The sequence below is a fragment of the Mya arenaria genome, chromosome 5 (assembly GCF_026914265.1).
Source record: "Mya arenaria isolate MELC-2E11 chromosome 5, ASM2691426v1".
NCBI classification, from domain to species: Eukaryota; Metazoa; Mollusca; class Bivalvia; order Myida; family Myidae; genus Mya; species Mya arenaria.
The window spans coordinates 57,495,794-57,507,197 of NC_069126.1; positions in this window are offsets into that span (position 1 = coordinate 57,495,794).

Genomic DNA, 11,404 nt, shown 5'->3' on the forward strand with positions numbered 1-11,404 from the left:
CAGCAGCAGGAGCAGCATCAGAGACGTTGACATTGTCCCACTTACCTTAAATACATCCAAAACGTAAAAATTCACATGACTCTCTATATACTAATTGTCATAGCTTTTACTAACAAATTACTATTTGATATCGTATTTGAGTTATTAAGCCCCACAAACGGCAACAGCAATCTAATGCTATGTCTTATAATGAGCTACCTGGACGATACATTTTATCATTATAGATCCATTTTTAATTAACAAGAGTAACGGAGCGAAACACCAGAATGATGCCGACTCGCATTCCAGCTGTCCTGAATTACTGCGTTCCTCCGTCTTATAACAAGGATATTACTTTGATTTTTTTTATAATTCTCGAGCATAAGGTCATTGCAGTTTTCATTCTAGTATGCTTGTTTGTAAAACTGCTGTGCTGGCAATTGTCTGATCTATATTTCAGAATGCATTGACAGCATTTAAGAACTATAACACAGAGAAATGTAAGCTATTGCGAAGAATCTGGTTAAACAACACTTAATAACTTTATTATAACACAGTGATGTTTATCTTCCCGTAAAGCAAATGGATATTGCATATAACTATATATTCTTTTGAAAACAAGTTTATTATCTTAAGAGTTTTAAGAACTGATGAAGTGTTTATTACGCAAAATTCTGGCGCCAATATCACAATTTATACAATTTTACAAATGAATCTGGTAGCATGCGGGAGGCTGAATATTCCCTCTCTTGTTTTCTCTCAGCTTTTCAGGTGTTTGTATTGACCCCTAGACGTTTCCATTTAATTTTCAAGTGTTTGAATACTGCAACAACACAATTGATACATCGAGAGATACATATTTACTTAAAATAATAATGAATTATTTATTGTATGTTCTAAGTTTAAGAACATATAAGTTAGCTACCCGTTTGTAATTGAAGAGGTTCTTGAATTTGAGTAAATATTTGTATTCGAAATTGAAAACATCATTATTCAAGTTCGCAGTAGTGTTTATTTGATTTGGTCTGTTCGTCACACACTTACTATGGCGACATGATTCGTTCTCATTTGTAGGACACGACCCTTCGTAGGAAAAGATTGTTAAGAGTATAAACCTCGACCTGTGTCTACTACATGAAGGAATATTGAAATAATTTATGTTCCTGTATAAGACTAGAATTCTGCATATAAACAACCATGTTCTTGATGTTGAGTTTGTTATGTTTACTCATGCATATCAGTGATATCCGTATGATGACAACACCTAACGATTACACGTACGATAGTGGTAATGGTGTCATAGAAAATGGTGGTAGAGGTAAAGATGGTAGAGGCAATGGTGGTGTTGGTAACGGTGGTGGTGGTAACGGTGGTGGAGGTAACGGTGGTATAGGCAATGGTGGCGGTGGTAATGGTGGTATGGGTAATGGTGGTGGAGGTAACGGTGGTATAGGCAATGGTGGCGGTGGTAATGGTGGTATGGGTAACGGTGGTGGGGAAGGAGATATTTTGCAGATGGCCCCGTCGGATTATTACTATGATTCAAAAGCAGGAGGAGGCGGAGGAAATACACTTAGTAAGCTACCGACAGATTACACTTATAAACCAGAAAGGATTGGATACGAACAGCCATACGATTATTATAACTATTATCCTACTAAAGAATTGATTGGATACGAACAGCCATATGATTACTACTACAGACCTCGTACATTAGCAACGATTGCATACGAACAGCCATACGAATACTACTACAGACCTCGTACATTAGCAACGATTGCATACGAACAGCCTTACGAATACTACTACAGACCTCGTACATTAGCAACGATTGCATACGAACAGCCATACGAATACTACTTTAGACATGAAACAGCAGCATTGATTGGATACGAACAACCATACGAATACTACTACAAACATGAAACAGCAGCATTGATTGGCTACGATCAACCATACGAATACTACTACAGACCTCGTACATTAGCAACGATTGCATACGAACAGCCATACGAATACTACTTCAGACATGAAACAGCAGCATTGATTGGATACGAACAACCATACGAATACTACTACAAACATGAAACAGCAGCATTGATTGGCTACGATCAACCATACGAATACTACTACAGACCTCGTACATTAGCAACGATTGCATACGAACAGCCATACGAATACTACTTCAGACATGAAACAGCAGCATTGATTGGATACGAACAACCATACGAATACTACTACAAACATGAAACAGCAGCATTGATTGGATATGATTACTATTTCCAACCTGAAACAGCAGCATTGATTGGATACGAACAGCCATACGAATACTACTACAGACCTCGTACATTAGCAACGATTGCATACGAACAGCCATACGATTACTACTTCAAACATGAAACAGCAGCATTGATTGGATATGATTACTATTTCCAACCTGAAACAGCAGCATTGATTGGATACGAACAGCCATACGAATACTACTTCAAACATGAAACAGCGGCATTGATTGGATACGAACAGCCATACGAATACTACTACAGACCTCGTACATTAGCAACGATTGCATACGAACAGCCATACGATTACTACTTCAAACATGAAACAGCAGCATTGATTGGATATGATTACTATTTCCAACCTGAAACAGCGGAATTGGTTGGATACGATTACTACTTCAAACATGAAACAGCGGCATTGATTGGATACGATTACTATTTCGAACATGAAACAGCGGCATTGATTGGATACGATTACTACTTCGAACCTGAAACAGCAGCATTGATTGGATACGATTACTACTTCGAACCTGAAACAGCGGCATTGATTGGATACGATTACTACTTCGAACATGAAACAGCGGCATTGATTGGATACGATTACAACTTCAAAACTGAAACAGCAGCCACCATTGGATACGAGTTGCCATACGATTATTACTTCATATCAGAAACAGCAGAAATTATTGGATACGAGCTGGCATACGATAACTCCTTCGAATCAGAAACCCACTCGTTCTTCAATTTTGAAGAAAGGATGACAACCCAATCAAACACGCATGCAATTACAACGCCTTCAAGTAAAACGCACATATCAGTTGAAAAAACAGTGAATTCCCGACCGACTACGCCGCCAAATTCTTCCCAAAGGTCAGTAGAAAACACGATGACAGCCAAGCCAAATACTCCTTTAACCAATACCCATAGTACAGTTGAGGAAACGACATACCAGCCAAATACGCAAATGGACACCACACAAAGATTCCTTCCGCCTTCGACAACTAACGAAACAAGTACAACTAGAGCCTCAGCGCCCGTCGAACAACGAATCCGTCTGACTAAACTTGACGTTGCAAAATTATTATACAGGAGGTTGCTGAATAACTATGACCGCAGAGTTAGACCGATCCAGAATCAATCACGTCAAGTTTATGTGAACACCAAGTTTGTACCTCTAACATTGATTGACTTTGACACTTACGATCAAAGGTTCTCGATTCTGGGTTACTTCAGAATCCGTTGGACAGATGAGCAGATGATGTGGCGACCTAGATTGAATAGGTTCATAGACACCGTTAAATTCGCTACTTCAGAGGTCTGGACTCCAAATGTCGTCATTCACAAGGTATGCTCTGCAAATTGTGTTTTTCAAATGTAGTATTCCATTTTGGGGCGATTAACGAACGCCGTAGATAACAAATGTTAAGTGCTAACCGTGTACATTTCGACAAGAACTTATGAAATTTGATTTTGTAGAGATCAAATACGTTATAAGTAAGATAGTTCAAAATGCGGTATATATTCAGTGCGCAGATATATTTATAGAATTGTCATTCCTAACTGTCAAGTCTTGTTTTTCACAAGGTATGCTAAACTTAAACGAAAAGAAATAGCTTGAACATACGCATACAAAAATATTGAGTGATCACACAGAAATGATATATGGCTATTTTAACCAATATTCATCTTACATTCGCTGTTTCAAAGGTTGGAACAACTCTGATGTTTAAAAGGTTGGGACAAAATATAAGATTAGACGATTTCACAATTGACATTACATCATCAAAAAATGTGCGGGTGTGTCAGATAAGATGCAATACTCATAAGACTATTCTTCAAATATGTTTGTTTCCCGGGATCCGACAACGACTCTGTCAATGAATCGGTTGTGCAGACGATATATTTTAAGAAATACTGATGCCATCAGGCTAAACAAAAACAAAGCGGATCCCCCTCGGCAACTTTAAGTGACACACTTATTCAAAATCAATACATACACATGTATAACAAACATCAATTTTAACTGATAAACCTTTTACTACTTACTAAAAAATGCATTTATGGAAGATATTTATTACTGATAACAAGATTGTAATCGAGTATTTAATAGCAGAAAGCGCAATAATATTAAATAATTGGTGAATGCTAAATCATTCACTGTGATCTACTACAGTATCAAATGGTAAACATCTGCACCTTTCTTTCAAATTAAACTCGGTAGCCTACATAAAAACCATTGTTTTCGACATTTATTCATCCTTTTTTTGAATATTAAAACAATAATATTAATTGCGGTAAATCTTATTCTGGAGTAAGAGTGCATCTTTAAATATATCAATTTTACTATGAAGTATATGTGTTTTTGTTCGTCTATGAGGTGCTGCAACTGTAATGTTTCTATACTGAGTTAGTTATAGAGACTCAATACATATGGCTATATATAGGGTTTATATACCTGAGCATGCAGATTATATTACATTTACAGCTTTAGATATAAATTATTTGAAAGACGCCATATAGGAAATATTCTACCACGTACAGCGCATGACATACCATATAAGGATTTATCAAAGTTTTTACTGTTTTAAAAAAATCATTTTATGATAGAGCATTGTATATCAATCCTTGAACACGACATTTGAAAACCCCATGACTTGTTTTGCATGTGTTATTTACATAGTTAAGTTGAGTCCATGTGGAGTTGAAAGTCCGATCCGAGAGAAGATTTTAATTCTTGATAAATTTGGAGACCCAATGACGTTTCGTGCATATTTTATATAATAGGCCAAAAGATTCAGCTCAATCCAGGTGGATTCGAGAAGACCAAATTTCAACTGAAACAGTCGATGAAATATGTGTGGTACATTTATTTTTTAAGCATATCTTTTTAATACAGAATTATCATTTTCAATCGCATTTACGTATTTATTAAAATTTAAAACTCAAATACGAAATTGAAAAGAAAATATGGCGTTCCGTGCATGTGTCATTTGCATAACATTCTATCAACAAAATATACCATTGATGCGATGCATCAAACGGCGCCAAGAATGTATATTAATGTAAATATGACAACGATCTGATGTTGTTTGTTATATTCTATTAATCAATAAAAATAAATATTATAACAGTTGCATGTTGTTTTTTTAACAGTATTAACCAATATTATAGTTGATTTCTTACGTAAAAAAATACGCAACCTTACAGTTATTCAGTGTTACATGCAACATATATCTACACTAAAACTCTAAACGTACGTATACGGAATGGTGAACCATAAGAATACAGTAAATTGCTTATGATCGAAGCAAGTCTTGTTTATGTAAACATTTGGCCACTGAGCTTGGTTCTGTAGTTTTTAACATAATAATTGAATTTAACTGTTTATAAATTTAATTTTTATTTTGTTTTTTCCATCGCCTGTTGAATGCAAAAACAAATATTTAAGATTAAAACAAATTTTCAATGGGGAGTAATTGCCGTGTCGTTACGTGAAAGGGTGGCACCAGACACCCGAAATGTTGTCTGCGTCTGTTTTTATTTATAAATGAATAAACATCGTCATTGTTCTAAAGATAAATCCTTAACAAGGGGACAAGCTGTTAAACATTCGGCCTTCCATATGAAACCCCAGACGAGCGTCTCATTAGACGCCCAAAACATAGATTTTCAAGGGAATAATTTAATAATAATTTAATTATGATTTATAACGTAAATACAACACTTAAACAGACTTCTTTAAAAATCGTTTGAGTGTTTTCCCTTGGATGTGTGCTTATCTTTAATAAACTGCGCGTTTACTACACGTCCAAATGTGTAAGGACTGCTTTATATTAGCAATAAATCGCGCATTTGTCTGTTTTAAATCAATATTAACAAAACAAAAAATAAACAATTTGTCCTTTGAGAATTGTCATTATTTGTTGATGATAATCGCATTTTTACATAACTGTCTTGTCATCAATAGTTTCTATTGTGTATTTTGTATATCAAAACATATGTATAATACCTTAAAAACAGTGTATTACAACACAGAATGTATTGAATGGACGGGGGACTCAACGGAATAGAGCTATCAATCATAAACATCAACACATGTATGCTGAATTAGTGAAGCAGGAAATGAGCCAGTTATTAAAAACTTTGTTAAACGGGTTAAACGACATGAAATACAACTTATCACAATCGTATCCATTAAACTTCTAGAGTATTAACAACTTCAAAAGTAACAACGATGATGTTCATAAAGTTGTTACCTTTAACCATACTTTGAACAATCGGCCATGTGCTAGATAACCTGCAGGTACTACAGACCCTTTTACATATATAAACGGATCATATAATACCACCGAATCACTTGTACCAGGTATTAAAAAAGTGAGTATGCCAAATGTATTTTGTCTTTAATTTTTCAAACTCTAGTGATTAACATGATGTGCGACACTTTTATCATGAAGTTTATGTTTCGAGATTTATTTGGACCAGCGTGGTTCTTATTTGGAGAATATTGGTACATATTGGGACGAGGGTGATACATATTTTGACAAGAGTGATTCATTTTTGGACAACAGTGACGTTCAGCACCTATAAACTGGTATTCATTGACAATGACAAGGCGATTACCCCAACATTTACCGAAGACGAAACTTTCATAGTCGCGTTGTTTTTGATTTCATGTAGCCTTGTGTCTTTGTTTGGTTTATATTTGCCATTGAATATTGTGCCTTTAAACAAGATCTTGGTGAATATTAGGCTTGGGGTTTACCTATTACTTTATTATTATTAGTTTTATTATTAAGTTTCTTCAAGTTAATGCATACTTTGTTAAGATTTACTTTGAACGTTTTCACTTTATTCGGAATTGTTGGGATAAGAGTGAGGTTGTGCACACGCACCCAGTAAATTCGCATTAAACTGACCGTTCAAAGGCGGTACCTAACATTCGTTGATAAACACACCTAGGTTTTTTATATACATGATAGAAAGGTAGAAAATTATTGATTTTCTCTTTTGAAGAAGAGATGGAACATAGCATTACATTCATATGCATAAACACAATTATAAGTGAGATCTAATATGTACATATATACATGGAACATAGTTGTATGACTTGATTACATGTGTAAAGACAATAGAAATGAAACGTCAATGTATATAAGTAAATATATCTTGATTTAATACATACATGTATGTTCAAGTACATATGACATAACAGTACTATAATGATTTAAGAAAAATAATTGTGCTAGTTAATTCGTGTTGCAATTATTACTACGTACATGTATATGGAATAACCTAAGTGCATACAATGATTTTATAAAACTATTTTATAAAACTATACTTGTTTTCTATGCCAATAGTCTAATGCCTAATTGAGCCGAAAGCGAAAATGATAAGACATGGTTATGGAAATCATAATATGATTTGTAATAAATAATTAAGTCATCCTCAGCTGATTTCATTTTCATAACATGTTTAGTGCCTCTTTCATGTTGTCTAATTGAGATGAAAGCGAAAGAAATTAGACAAATGTTTGGCTATTTTATATTAATTTATTAAATTCTATTGACTAATAAGAATTCTGACTATTGGGCGTAAAAATGACACTGTTGAATGCTGCGTGAAAGTAATGCCCTAAATCTGTTTTACACACACACACACATTTACACATTCCCTTTTTATTTTGTCACGGTAACATATCGTTACAACAGACATGTAATAACATATATCTCACCTCCTACATGAATGAAGCTATCCAATTGGCCTAGAGCGGTCACGTGCACGACGTGTATAATCCATACCCCCCCCCCCTGTAATTTCCAGTAGGTTTCATACCACCCCTGTAACTTTCATACTTCGCAGAATACGTAACAAAATGGCGGCCGAAAAATGTGTATCTTCTCTCTCGGCTTATCTTTTCACTGTAGGAGTGCCAACTCATGCACGTTATTGAATATCGATTTTATTCAAGCAATCTGTTGAGTGTAACCGACTGTTTACATGAGTCAATGGTTACAAAAAACGGTTTACAAGCACAACAAGTCACGAATCTCTCAAAAAAGGTTAAAATTAAATTCAGAAGAGACGCTTCGACGCAACAAGAAATCTGCAAGTGTGCTGAGGAGTTACCTTCAAGAAATTGTTAAAAAACAGTGTTAAAAACAGTAAACTGTTGTTGTTTTTCTTATTATTACATTTATTGACTGTGATACATCTTTCTTGCACAGTTATAATTTAATGTAACCTTACTGAGAAAATAAATATGCTCTCAAACAATGTTATTACTATATTTGCATTGTTATTGAATTTATTCCAAATAAACTTGATAACATAAACTTTTTGTATTTCTTAAAATATAATTTTGAGACAATATTTAAGCGTCACTGAATATTTTCATGACACATACATTACTGTATATCTTAATATAATCTTATTATTAAAGGTACTCGGTGAGATATATTCGTTACACTGTAAGTAGCTGTGGGGGGGGGGTATGTAATATACCCCCCCCCCCCACAGCTACTAACAGTGCAACTAATAATACAGACAATTGGGAAAACAACATGACGGAAAATAACAAGTGAGGCAATTTTACCACCGGGTACAGTGACAAATTTAACAGGCATGATAAAGGAAATTAATGTAATACAAAGTTGTACAGCTTAAGAATTTGGCGTGTATACTACTCGTTGATCTGCTAACAGATCTGTAGTAAAAACAAGTCCCTTAAACTTGCCTCAGGATATTTAATGAATGGAAATTCGCCTCGTTTCGTTGGCTAACGGTACAAAAAGCACGTGCAGAAATTTTCATAAATTTCGGTATTCTCAAATCCTAGGATTTCACAAGAGTAAGTTAATATAGGAACAATAGTATGATCAAATAGTTTAAGTTGGAGATCAATTGGTAAGTCAAGTTTATTAATTCTTCTGTTTAGGAAATGAAGAGCTTTTCTTGCTTGTTGGGCTAAATGTTCTTTGGCTTTATTAAATTTCCCCGTTGGGCTAAATACCATTCCTAAATACTTATAGTTATCAACGATTTCTAGCTCTTCGTTGTTCAGTGTAAATCTATAATGTCTCCACGATCTTCTGTTCGCCCCAAATATCATGACCTTTGTTTTGTTTATTTTATCCTCGAGCTTCCAATGCTGACAATATTCGTTAAAATCCCTAAGGCATTTCTGAAAATCGTTTTGTGATCTGGCCAGTATAATTGTATCATCGGCGTACAATAGGACAAGATTTTTTAAATAGTTCGTTAAATCTTCTACTAAATACTCAATCGTTACTCCATCATTATTCCTAGTGTCCAGAAATTCGTACAAATCATTTAAATAATAGGAGAAAAGTATTGGAGAAAGATTTTCTCCTTGGTGTAAGCCTATGTTACAAGAAAATGTTGCGGAGCTATTTCCATTTAGTTGAACGCAAGATTTGATGTTCGAGTACATATTTCGCCCAATTCTAAGAATCTTGCCGTCTATGCCCATTAAAATTAATTTTTGGAATAATTCAATTCTAGGGATGGAGTTAAAACAACGTTTAAAATCGACGTACCCAACAAATAGCTTTTGTTTCTGTAATCTTAATAATTCTGTTAAAAAGTGTAAGGTAAAAATATGGTCCGAGGTGGAATGATTTTTCCGGAAACCTGCCTGATTTTCAGAAATAATTCTGTACTTATCCGAGAATTTAGTTAGCCGTTCGTTAAGCACAGCTGTAAAGAATTTTCCTAAGCAACTTAATTTTGTTATCGGACGATAGTTTTCAGGAGATTTTGTTGATCACTTTTGTTTGTAAATTGGTATAATGTAACCTTCTGCCCATGATTTCGGAAAAAATCCGGTATTAAGAATGCAATTAAAGAATTTTACATATATTGGTAAAAGTATTTGTTTAGTTGACTTTATATATTCGTTACATATATTATCAGATGGACTAGAAGCTTTGCCATTATTGCATTTTTTAATCATCTTTTCGATTTCTAAGGAAGTTAAAGGTGAATTTAGTGTCTCTTCGTCATTATCAATATTAATGGTTATGATATCTGGTTTCTCGGCACCGTTGGTGGTGTTAAGATTATTGAAAAATCTTGAAAATCCTCAATACTAGGCGTTTCGCCATTAACTTTCTTTTCAATGTTTTTAAGGTAAGACCAGTATACTTTTGGCTGGGATTTCTGCATATTCCTTAAGGTCTTGGCCTTATTAAATTTGTATTACCTAATATAGAAATTCATCGTACGTTTATAATCTTTACTTTTACGGTTGAGTAACATTCTATTATTCTCCGATTTATCAATATTATATTGCCTTTTTGCTCGGTTGTAAACAATTCGTTTGTTCCTACACTAAGGCCCGAACCATGGTTTGTTAGTCTTAGCCGTATTATTATTGCTATTATTATTATTATAAGAGCTTTTACGTTTGGCGGGGAAAGTATTTGTGGCTGCCTCGCTAAACAGGTCGGCGAATGTGCTTGTTATGCCATCTATAATATTTTGCTTTTCATCACTGTTTTCGAACTGATCTAGTTGTGATTGCAAATGTTCCATTTTTCCGTTATTTATCTTATTTACGAATTCGCGTGTGTTTTCTTCGTTACACTTATGTTTTTGACTAGAGGATATAATTTTACCACCAGGCGGGTTGCAGAAGTATATAGATTCACAGTTAAATATAATAGTGCATGACCATCGGAATAAAGTGGGTCTAAATCATGTATTTCAAATTGTAGTATATTTTTCAAAAAAGGGGAGCTTATAAAGTAATCTATAACGGATTTTTGCTTATAGGTACTTTTGCCTATGCCCTTATCCCTTCCAAACCTATCATTTAAGATGAATAAATTATTATTTTTGCATATTTGCAAAATAGTTGTATCGACTGTGTTTATTTTGGTATCAACAGATGAGCGATTCAGCGTTAACTTATTTAAATCAAGTGTTCGAACTTGATTAAAATAATTTAATATTTCGTTATCAAAATTGAATAAATCTGCGATAAAATCATCGCTTTCAACAAAATCCTTTGCATTTGAAGTGTGACCAATAGTGTCACCGCATAGCATAACATTGTCATGGTTATAACACATATCAATTATTTCAGTTTCAAAAATAAGCATTTCAACATGGCTAAAGAATCT